Raw genomic sequence first — 13,383 nt, 5'->3', positions numbered from 1 at the left:
AACCATGTGCTTATGCAATGTAACCCTATGCTAGATGCAGCGTTAAACTAGATGCAACCCTAGGTCTAGTTACCAAGCTTTGACAATTATCATCATTGAGAATATAGTGAAACCCCAGATGTCATAGAATCCCACTAACATTACAATCATAGGAATATGAATAGAAAAACTATTCTATTTTTTTTAGGATTAAGTGTAAGCATTTGAGGCATAAGCAACCATAATGACTAGAAAATTTGTCCCTTTTAATGTAGCTATCTAACATAAGCATTAGAGAATAAATGCTAGGATGACTAGAATGTTTCTTGCGTGTAGACACACCATACATATGAGAGATCCTTCTTGTGCTAACTAATTAGTATGTATTCTATCCACAATGACCCTTGCATTTGTAACCTGAGATAGATGTGTGCTAGGTGTTCTTGCAGTGACCCATATGTTCACTTAGCAGCATAAATATGAGTATTTATTATGGCATAAAGAGTTCACTCCAACAAGAAAGAAGAAAAATAAACCATATTTATCTATCCATATAAAAGGATTTGTGGTACACATATCCATCCAATTTGAGATGCAGGTTCTTATAGTGGACACCCTCTTTGTATGGATGGTTCAAATCATTGGAACTTAATTGCAAATAGAAAAAAAGGAAAAGATCATATTCCCCCAATCCTTTCTTCCCTAGTCAAAAGTGGCATCATTGAGTTGCTCAAAGAGACATGATAAAGTAAAGAAAAAAACCAAAAAAAAAAAAAATCTCAGCATATCCCAAACACATTCATCATTTTGTGTTATATGATTGATGTCAAGTGTTAGTGTTTAGAACATGTATGAAAAAAATCTCTTCAATAGGGTGACAATAGTAGATAGACATATTTAGGAAAATTGATGGTTGAATTCAAAGAGGAATCTTCGATAAGAAGATCCTTAGTAGGAAATTGAGAAATAGTAGAAGGATAGAGCTAGGACAACTAGTGACTGACACAAGAGAGATCTTCCATGAGAGGAATCTCAAAAGTGACATGAGCAAAAATAGGTAGATATAGTTAGAACAACTAGTGACTAATGTGAGAGATCTTTTATGAGAGGAATCTCAAAAGTGACATGAGAGAAAGTAGGTAGATGTAGTTAGAACAACTAGTGATTAACGAAAGAGAACTTCCATGAAAGGGATCTCGAGAGATATCTTCCATGAGAGGAATCTCAAAAGTGACATGAGTGATAGTAGGTAGACATAATTAGAACAACTAGTGACTAATGCAAGAGATATCTTCCATGAGAGGAATCTCAAAAGTAACATAAGTGATAGTAGGAAAGTGTAGTTAGAACAACTAGTGACTGAAAGTAAAGAGATTATTCATGAGAGGAATCTCAAAAAGTGACACTAGTGATAGTAGGCAAATGTAGTTAGAACAATTGGTGACTAAAACTTAAGTGATTGTCCATGAGATAAATCTCAAAAAGTGAAACTAGTTATAGTAGGAAGATGTAGTTAGAACAATTGGAGATTGATTCTTAAGAGATTGTCAATGAGAGGAATTTCAAAACATGACACTAGCGACAATAGGCATATGTAGTTAGAACAACTAGTGACTAACACTTACAAGATTGTCTAGGAGACTATAGGGTGTTCCCCCTTTTTATGAAAAGATTCAAGTCATGGATACATGAATGAAAGTAGCAAATGAAAGTGGGAAAGCAACTATACAAGAGCTAGAAGATGCATTGTGAGATATATCATTTGAAACAAGAGGCACCTATTTACTAGGTTTCCACTTTTGGTAGAGATTCTTTTTTTTTTGCTACCACGATGCTTGTTTGCCAAGTTTTCATCAATGGCACTTTTTTTGTTTTTTTAATTTTTTTTTTGATGCTAGCAAGGTTCCTAGTGCTAGGTTTTCACCAAGATAATAGATTTTTTATAGACATTTTTCAATTTTTAGTTTTCTTTTAGGATATTTAGATATATATATATATAGAGATTTTGAAATTAGATTAGTTGTAGAACTACTTCAGCTAGAGAGTGTTGATTGGCTCCTTGAGCACCTCTCCCTTGGCTATAGAAAGTTGGTAAGCATTAGATCCAAACACTACAATGACTATGTAGGAACTAAGGTAGTTGGGTTCAAACTTCCCTTTTTGTACCCATTGTTTCTGATTCTTAGTCTTTTCTCTCAAAATGAGATCACCCAGTTGGAAGTTGCATGGCTTAACTTTCTTATTGTAACTTTTGGACATATGTTGTTGTTAAGCTTGTAGATGATCACATGCCACTTGCCGATGTTCATCTAACAATACTAGCTCTTGAAGCTAAGATATTCTATAGTCATCATTAGTAATGAGGACCTTCATGGAGATTCTCAAAGTAGGAATCTCAACCTTAATGGGAAGTACAACATCCACTCCATTTACTAAAGCAAAGGGTGTTGTACTCATTGGAGTTTTGATACTCATTCTATATGCCCATAAAGCTAGATTAATCCAATGACTCTAATCCCTTTTAGATTTCCTAACTATGTGATGGAGGATCTTAAGGATCACCTTGTTGGATGCCTTTTCTTGACCATTACCCTAGGGTTAATAGATAGAAGACCAATGTTGCATAGTTCTGAACTTTTTGCATAACTCCTTAAGATCTTTATTTTTAAACTGTCCTCCATTATCATTAATAATGAAGGAAGGTACACCATACCTACATATGATGTAATTCATGATGAACAGAACTATATTTTTTCCATTTTCTATAGAGAGATGGATTGCCTCTACCCACTTAGTGAAGTAGTCTATAGCTTTAATAATAACTTGTGTCCATTTGAAGAAGATGAGTGAATCTAACCCACAAGATCAAAGGCACATTGTTGGAATGGCCATAGTGTGATAAATGGAATTAGTTACCTAGTTGGAGCATGAATCAAATTCTGATGGAGTTGGCATTGCTTATAGGACTTGGCATATTTGATTTCCTCTTGCTTCATATTTGGCCAATAGTAACTAGATCTAATAAGTTTATAAGCTAGTGCCAAGCCATTAGAGTGATATCTACAAATTTCCTTGTGGGAATCAATTAATATGCATTTTAACTCATCGAGTTCTAGAAACATAAGGAGTGTTCCATCGAGACCTATTCTAAACAAGTCATGAGCAATAATAACATATCATAAAGCATTGTGGATAAGGTGACATTTTTTATTTTGGGTTAGATCATCTAGAATTGTTTGGTCATGTAGATAGGAGTATATATGGTGATAGAAAAATGAATCATGTCCTACAATAGAATAGATCATCTAAGATTTAGGGGAGTTATAGGTAGGGTAGAGTAATGTTTCCACTAGAAACTTGTGTCAAAAATTATTCTTTGATATCTATAACATGGAAGCAAGGGTAGGTATGGCATTAGCTACTTTTTTGTCTACCCAAGGAATTTTTTGAATAGTGATATGAGAAAAGTATTTCTTCATGTCATTCACCATGCATTTATATGGGATCAACTTCTCATCTTTTGTCTAATATATGTCATTGGCCTAGTTGATTATGAGCTATGAATCACCAAAGATGTTTAATCGATCTACTCTCCATTTAACTGCCATCTTCATGTCATTAATGAGACCTTCATATTCTATGATGTTGTTCATACAAGGAAAAAAATCTTGTATGCCTTAGGTAGTGACTACTTTTGAGGTTTTATGAACAATAGTCCAAAATTGGATCCCTATTGTGTGAAGGAACCATCAAAGAACATCACTCAATTTTGGTGTGTATGCATAAGAATTGATTCATTAGGACTATCAATGTGTAGCAGAAGAAGACTGTCCATTAGTGCCTCTACTAATTTATTAAAAATTTCTTGTCCTCTGATAGCCTTCCGTTCAACATATTGAATATCAAACTCACTTAAGATCGTGACCCACTTAGCCAACCTTCCTATTAGAGTTTCCTTACTAAGTATTTCAATGGATCAATTTTAGCAACTAGTCGCATAGTATGAGAAAGTATGTAGTATCTTAGCTTTTGGGAAGTGAAGATGACTACCAAGAAAGCCTTCTCAATGATACTATAATTCATATCATATGAGATTAGTCTACAAATCAGATAGTAAATAGCTCTTTCCTTATTATCATTGTCTTCTTGAGCTAGCAAGATACCCAAAGATGTTTTTGTTTCTGAGATGTATAGAACAAGAGGCTACCATGAATAGGAAGCATAAATATTGGTGGATGAGCAAGGTACTTCTTTATCTATGTTAGAATCTATTCAAAATCTTGGCTCTGGTTATATTTAACACCTTTATGTAGAATTTTGGTAAATGGTTATGACCTATTTTCTAGTTGTGAGATTAATCTATGAATGGATTGACGTATTCCTTGTAAGCCTCTCTTCTAGCTAATATTATGAGGTGGAGGCATATCCATGATTGCTTGAACTTTATCAAGATCAACCTCGATCCCTTTTACAAAGATAATGTAACCAAGTAGTTTCTTGAATATTACACCAAACACACATTTCTTGGAATTAAGTCTTAGACTAAATTTCCCCATATGATCCAAGATAGGTCCCAAATCTTGAAGGTGACTATTGCATTTTGCACTCTTACCCAAAGTATCATCTACATAGTCTTCAATTTTTTTATGCATCATCTCATGAAAAATTATAGTAGCTACTCTCTAATATGTAGCACCAGCATTTTTCAAGCCAAATGGCATCACGTTCCCCATACACAAGTGAAAGTAGTCTTCTCCTAATCTTTTGGTGCAATTTTTATTTGATTGTAACCAAAAAACCCATCCATGAGTGAGTATATTTCATATCCTACTATCATGTCCACTATCATATCAATGTTGGGTTGTGGAAAATCATCCTTTGGACATACTAAGTTCAGATCTTAGAAATCTATATAGACTAATAGATTTATTGTACTTGGAGATTGGAACAATTTTTGATATCCATTTAGTATAATCAATAGCATGAATGAAACTAGCTTTCAAAAGCTTTTCCAATTCACTTTTGACCAGTAGTATGAGAATGCATTTTCCTAAGTTTTTTGTTTAACTAGTTTAACTCCTGGTGCAATAGATAAGTGATGCATTATGAGATTAGGATCTAATATTGGCATATTTGAGTATGTCGATGCAAAGTTTATCTTTTTCTCTTGGAGGAAGGCAATGAATTCTTATTTTTCTTCTAGAGATAGTAACTGTACAAGGTGTATCAAGTGAGGTTGTTCCTCTATTCTCAAGTTGATCAATTGTGTTGGTTCTATCAACACAAATGATCTTTCCAAAAAATGACTAGGAAGTGCATCAAATATCTCATCCATAGGCACCTTTGAGAGTTTTTCACCATTGGATATACCTTTTATATTTAATATTTTAGGGTTCAATACTACCACAATGTGGTTTTCACCATTGAAACTTATATTTATTTTATTTGTGATTGTATGACTAAAATATTTGATGTTAGCTTTAATCATGTTGCCACTTTTTTCACTGGTGGAATACGTTATCATTTTGACAATGTTTAAGTAGTAGGAAAAAGCATAGTCATTCTAGAATGTAGGGACTTCACTAGTTACATTGTAATTATAGTCTATGAGCTTGGGATAGGTGAGTGAAAGAGATGTGATAGGCTTCATCCACAACTATGTTTGAATTCATTTGAGCACCAATGTCATTAATTGAAGACTCGAGGACACTAGTTGGATAAGACTCCTCTAACCTAACCCTAGATGATTCACCTACTTCAAGGAGGTTTTTATAGACATGAACTTGATGTATGTCTTTGTTTGTACTTGTTTTTGAGAGAGAGTTGATTTCATACTCTCGAGAATATGTGCTACATGGAGACAAACTATAGAACTCCCCAATAGTGATAGGGACAAACTCTCCCTCATCCTTTGGATTTTTGAAAAGGTACTTAATGTGTAGAGCATGACAAGAATCTTTGTATTCTTGTTGAATATAGGGATAATTAGCAGTTTTGTTAGAAGAATCAATGTCACCATCCATGGTACTAACATGTGGTACCAAATCATCTGCTTCCATAAAAAATTTAGCAAGATCATTAAGAATTGGTTAAGGATAAGGATATTTTTGTTAGTGTTATCTTCATGGTCATCAAACTCTGCTTGCGACTCATTTTCAAATGAATTCTTAGGTTTTGGTATAAATTTGTTAATCCCTAGATGAAAATGAATCTTCTTGAAGCCCATACTAGATGTATCTTGATTCCTTCTAGCTATGACTTCTATAGGATCAATCAAACCATTTTTGTTGCATCCAATAGGACTAGTCCCCTTGTAGCCAAAATTTTTCATGAGTGCAAGACTAAGAGCATACTTCTAAAGAGTAATTTCACAAGCCTGTTCTGTGAGGTCAACTGGAGTTTCCTCTTTATAGATCCATGCAACAATAGCTATGTTTTTAGATTCCTCCTTAAGAGGTACAGTAGCTTTGACAAAGGTACCATCTTTCTTAGTTTGAGGCATCAACACAAATGGTCTCTTCACTTTATGTGGTTTCCCATAATGATGAGGAGACTTAGGAAGACATGTCAAAGATAGAACTAGTTATATATGATATTCACCCATTCTAGTTTCTTTCAACTTGAGTGACTACTCTATTTGCTTCAACTTGTTATCATGATGGTTTGTAGATTCCCTATTAACAGGTACAAAGTTTTGAATAGATTTCAACATGTTATAGGTATAGCTAGTACTTGTAGGTATGGTGACTTTAGAGCCATGAAATTGAAATTTTATGCATTGATGGTGAGCAGAAGGCACAACTTGCATCTTGTGTATCCATGGTCTTCCTAGAAAAATATTGTAAGCCAAGGGAATATTGAGGACCTGACAAGTGATATCCCTTTGTATAGAACCAATGTGGAGAGGAAACACCACAAGACCTAAAGATTTTTGTTCAACTTCATCATATGCTTTGATAGTTATCTTACGAAGGGAATTAATGTACTCTTCAGAATAGTCCAATTGTTTAAGTAGAGTAGAAGACACAATGTTTAAACTAGATCCATTATCAATGAGCACACAACAGAAACATTTCTAGTGTATCAAAAGCTCAATGTGTATTGGTTGATTATGTGGATGACTCAGTGAATTATCATCCTCCTTAGAGAAAGACATATAGTAAGATGATATCAGATGACCTACCATAGATTGGAACCTCTCAAGATCTAGATCTTGAGGTACATTTTCCTTAGCAAGAGCTTTGTCAAGAATCTACCTAAGTAGGCAGGATTTTGAGCAATTCAAAGATTGTAATTTGAGCATTTTTTTGTTGTAATTGATCACGGATACTATAGTTAGTAGCCGCTTAAGTTGTTGCAAGTTTTGTTCCTTTGCTAGATGGATCAGGAAGAGGTTTGTCTTTGTGTTTTTCTAGCTTAGGCATAGGAGGTGTAATGCCTTTGAGAACCAACTTAGAGTGAGAACACATAAAAATTTTTGGGCAAGATTGTGATGGTTTGTTTTCAGATGTGTTAAAGGTAGGACCCCTTAAGACAAATGGGGTCTTAGGTCTAGCTTTGTCTTATTTTCCCTTTATAGTAATAATGTCATAATACTCAACATCCACCTGCTCAACCATGTGGAATATCTCATCATCATCATTAGAGTATGAGGTTTTTGTTTTGAATTTTCTACTTTTTCATAAGATAGGAATGGCTCCTTGAAAACCTTGTGATCTACATTCTTGTTATGTTTTTCCACAACAATGTCACCATCATCAATTAGGTCTTGGAATTTGTGATGAAATTTTATGAATTTTTGGTTTTCTAACCTTTATTTTGGTGATATTCACAAAATGTGGTTACATTCCACCAATGTGGTCATTTTTGTCCATCGTAAGGACAAGAGTTATCCAATGGAGAAATGAGCTTGTTTTGTAGCAAGGTCTTGTAGACCACATCCAAAGGTTCACCAAGAGGTATAAATTATTGTTTTGGGGATGTAACCCAAGATGAACTCTTTGGTTTTTTTCCAAATGTCTTATTATCAAAAGGAGGCTTTTCAAAATTCTTGGATGCTTTGAGATTGTCTATAAGATTGAAAGCTACCTTTGTAGGTTTAGGAGCAATGTTATCAACAACTCTGTCATGCACAAACTCTCAATTTTTTTCACATACTTGGATTTTTCCTCATTAGAGGTGGATTCTTGTTTAGTGTCTTTTTGAAAGGTTAACTCACCCTTTTTTACCATGAATTCCTCTATCTAGATAGCTTGTGTGGCCATATCTTTGAAGGTTTGTGGACATTGAAGTTGAACTTTATACCCAAAATTAGGTAAAATATTATCCATAAAGATATCAAGTTTTTCTATTTTAGGAATTTTATGTGAGTATTTTGTGTAAAGTTGTCTCCATCTTTGCAGGATATGAGGAAAGGTTCCCTAACTCTCAGTTTAAGGTTACACAAGTCTCCAATATTAATTAAGTGTTGTATGTTGTGAGAGTACTCTTGGAAAAATAGGTTTGAAATCTCATCAAATGTTTTGATACTCATAGGCAAGTGTGAAAACAACTCCATAGCCTAACCACCTAGACTTCTTTGAAAGAGATGCATGTGATATCTCTGACTATGCATAAATTCCATAGACAAGGCACTGAATTCTCACAAATGATCTTTAGGATCCATAGTTCCAAAGTATTTATTGTACTTAGGTAACTTAACTCCTCTTGGAAAAGGAGGCATGCCTATACTCTTGTCAAAAGGAAATGGACAAAGAGCATCTAGAGTGTATATTTTTGTAGGTTTATCTTTGTCATGCATCATTTGGGCTAGTTGGTCTTGCATGATGTTCAGTTATTTTTTCAATTTAGAACATTTTTCAATACACTCAGGGAGTAATTCTACCTCTTTTTTATTCTCATTAGCAAAAGGTTCCCTATGTCTTTTAGCCTTGTGTTGATCTTGGTCTCTAATATGTTCTTAATGTTTTGGTTCTTGATCAGCTATTTTAGGGATGTGATAAGTTTCAATTTATGTTGGTTGAAAAGGTTGTCTAAATAAAAATTTAGCTATTTCTTTTGGAAATGTATGAGCTTTGCTAGTTTTGGGATACTCTTGGTACAAGGGGTTCCTAGTTTGTTACAAGTTTCTAGAAAACATCCTCTAAACACAAGGAGATCTGATAGGTGAAGGAGATCATGAAAACTCCTCACTATATAAATTGGAAATAGACCATGAATGAGTTAAAGAGTGACCTCTACCATGATTACAACCTCTAGCTCTACCTCATCTAAATCTAGAAGGATAAACCATGTTTCTACTTCTTGTTTCCATAGTCATAGACAAGGACAAAAAGTGAAAGCCTAGAAAAGGGCCACACTAAAACATAGTATCAGAAAAACAAGATAAGAGTGTTGTATACTAGGGTATGAGTTCTTTGAGCAATGTCTAGAATAGCCAAAGACTATGCCTATCATGACATAAAGCATGAAAAACATGAGAGGACAAAGGAAAGATAATTGAGAGATGAGACTAGTTCATGTGTGTGTCACAAGTTGTTAGCTAAGCTAGAAGTCACTGTCTAACACTATTTGTAGATAGAAAAGAGGTAAAAAGTTGTAGATACATACTTGACTTAGATCACATATAGCTATGATAGAATAGTTTAACAATTTTAGGACAAGATTTTACATGAAAATTCTTAGGGAACCATGTGAAAAGGCATAGAGAACTATATGATGATTCAAAATAGAAAATTTTGGATAGTTTTCTCATGCAAGGACTTGTTCAAAGCCATGTGAGGGTGTGATCATTTGACAAAAGGATGAGAATCTAACATAAAAGGAAAAGACCTATAAGATCTCACATGGAGAGTTGCATTGGATCATGCAAGGACTTGGATAGGGCCACACAAATAAGTGACGACTAAAAAGGTACTTACACAAGATTTCACAAAACTTGGCATGAAAATAGGAACCTGACTAACAAAAAAATTGAATTTTGAAGAGATTTTGTAGGTTTAAGATAGTTTTGGACAAATTTTTGGTTATTTTGATAGATAGAAAGATGATTTTCAAGTTGTTGAACAACATTTTGGTTTCAAAAAATAGTTTTCTTTTAGATAAACATGGGAATTAGGTAGTAGTCGCAAACAATCCAACTAAGGACAAAACAACTTAGAAGGATGAGGGAGTCTCAACCTTTAGCTTGTTTGAAAAGTTTGGACAAGTTAAAAGACTCAATAAAAAACACACTTTATCCCTATAATTAGAAATGGTAAAGGAAGTAAAACCTTTGTCTAACAACTTATGTGCATGTATTCACCTCACATAGCCATGTTGCCCCACTAGAGGACACCCATGTTTTTGGTGAATACCAAGGGCTCAATCACATATATTTTGAATGAGCATCCTTATGGCAGGGGCCAAGAACATATACCACCTTCTAATGCTTAGGTACATGCCTATGTTGAGGTCTATAGTAGAAATTCTTCCCCCTACATGCACAAAGATTATGCCCCCTTCTGGAGGTGAACCAAGTATCAACTAACTAAGAGGTTTTTACTTGGCTTCTATTCATATTAACCCTTAGCGGCTTCACAAAGAAATGTTGAGGCCAACAACCCACACTAGCATCTGTAAGTACACACACTTGACTACCAAGACTAGGGCTAGGGCTAGCCAATATAGTTTATAGAGCCTCTTCTCTATATGCAATATCAGAATGAAGAAGAGGAAATTAATATGTCTTTGGAGTATTTTTCTCTAAAAGGCTTCTTTACTATAGTGAGTTGGAATCTCCAGTGAAAGGAGTGTGTTCACTTGGGTCATTCTCAAAGGTTACATCACTTTGGAAGTCCCTCTAAAGGTTGACTCAAACTAGTTGTTCAGATCTAAGGGTCCAAGTTTTTTATTTCCCTTAATGGAAAAGAGCATACTCCTCTACCTTGTCACCTTACCCAAACATGAAAGACATGTTAATCACCGAGTTAGCTTATCAATCCCACCTTATCCTATTTTGAGACTTTGATCCCCCAAAAGGAAATCATCATCTCTTTATTAAAGGCTTCATTTGGGAGAACAACTAACTTGTTTGCCTCTCTTAGGTACCATCTTTTAGAGGCTTATAGGTTTTTGATTGACTCTTGGGAATCACTTCCAAGTAGTAAAGAGCATACTCCTCTATTCCCTTATCTTGCAGCCTATGAAGTTCACAAGCCCCATTTATACTATCTGTGGAATGAAATAAAAGAAAACACAATGTTTAAGTGGGCTTGAAATGAGTCTTTGATGTGCATATCTTTGACAAAGCATCCTAAAATCACATAATTAGTACTTCTTTCAATTTTTTGATAAGGTGTCTTTAACATGCATCCTACAAACCATTATCAAGTTGTTTGAAAACAAGAAATTAGAAATAAAATACTTTAGAAAACACCATTAGTCAAATTCATAATGATAAATCTAAATTATAGAAACTGTATTTGCATATGTTTTTTTGAAAAAATTTGTGTGAGATCACACATAGGTCCATGCGAGAAAATGACATGCACCACGTGAGAAAATGCACATGTATGCACCTTTTCATACGAAGAAGTGCAATGAAAGGGGAAAAATCCTCAGTTCTTTGCACAAAAATTAGATTTATCATGTGAAAATATGGAAAATGGTGCAGAAAATAGTGATAGAATCATTAAAAAAATGCAAAAAATAGAGTAAATAAAGATAGAAAATTTGATTTCTTGACCTAATGGTGGGCACTAGAAATGTGTATGTAAAATGTGGGCCTCAAATCCTCACATACAATTCAACATGGTCATTATATAAAAGATCATCCTAGAATGAGTATGAGATTATTCATTCGATTAATCCAATAGTTCAACCTGTTGCCTTCTAACTAGAAGGATTTTGCCTTTCCTCCCAAAATGAGAAGCAGACAACTAGGCCTCTAGAAAGAAGGATTTTAAACTATATGAGATATGCATGATTAATATAAATGTATACAAGATTGTTCTAAGAATAAGAAACAACAATTAATCTAAATGAATGCATTATTAACCTCTATGAGATTGATATGCAAGAATGTTAAGTTAAGAATGCAAGAGCAAATGAGTAGATATTCTATCATAAGTTTGATGCAAATTCAATTAAACCTCTTTTTTGTAATGAGGAATCAAAGGCTTCTTAAATAGAACCCTAGAATCAATTGAGTGTCAAGATTAATCAGAATGGACAATCAAGATTGAAGATGAGACTCAGTCATAATGAAAAATTCCTTATGAAAAGGGAGTTAATTGATTGCTTTTGAGTGGAAAAAAGAGTGAACTAATTTGATTTTGATTGGAATAAGAAGTTAACTAATTTAATTCCTTTTCTGATTTTAGTTCACCTAGAGTTTCCATTTCTAAACTAAAAAGGAGATTTGGAGAGAATATTTAATTTAATAAAATAGAATATGACCTCATAAATGGATAAACTTTAATTAATTGAATAATTAAATTCAATAATGAAAAAGCGTAGATATCTTATTAAATCAAATATATTTAATTCCTTTGTATATTAACTAAAGAGGTAAATTTAATTTAATTAAAGTATGAACATGTAAGAATTTTCCTTAGGAAAAAATTCACCAAGATCAAGGAACTCAAACACAAGCACAATAGTAGACCAACAAGGTATGATCAGAATATCGATATGTATTTGTTTTAGTATGAATGAAAGTACACTAGGAGAACTTGTATATAAAGGCCTTTGAGATGCATCTAGAATGCATATGAATCAACATCATGATAAGTCATACAACTAGACACATGTCCACTAGATATGGGTTATCCTCCATTAAGCATGGAAGGAAGTGTGATGATGAGAGGATAAGACTACAATGGTGTAGCACACAAACATATGTTGTGGATGCCATGTGCTAAATTAGGAGTATGAATAATTGTGTTGTCTACATGACAACTCAATGAATGATGTAAACTCTAGTGTTGTAGACACCATGTGCTAAATTAGAGTTGCATAATTCTATGTTGTTTACATGAAAACACATAAAGGTATGAAAAATCCTAAGTGTCTCACAAAATAAATAATAAAATAATGTAATCTAATAAAATAATAAATTAACCTAAGTAAACTTAAGTAGAGTGTAAATAGTAAATATGTATTTACACCAACACCCCCACTTAAGTGCAACTTAGGGAAATTCTCTTAAGATCACAAAAACTAGTATAAAATGGATTATGGGTTTTGGCTACTAGGTCATGTTAGGTACCCATGTACATAATGAAATGAAATCTCTCATAAAGTGGAGAATGAGGTAAAACCTCATGGGAAAAACCCTCCCCCAAAAAGAGAGATGAAAAGACAAGATGCATGGATGGATGGAGTAATCAAGACCCCCCAATTATGAAATACATCAAGTATATA

The sequence above is a fragment of the Cupressus sempervirens genome, chromosome 9, assembly GCF_028749045.1.
Source record: "Cupressus sempervirens isolate cs-2001-9-10 chromosome 9, ASM2874904v1, whole genome shotgun sequence".
In the NCBI taxonomy this organism is placed as follows: domain Eukaryota; kingdom Viridiplantae; phylum Streptophyta; class Pinopsida; order Cupressales; family Cupressaceae; genus Cupressus; species Cupressus sempervirens.
This window is presented reverse-complemented; position numbering follows the sequence as displayed.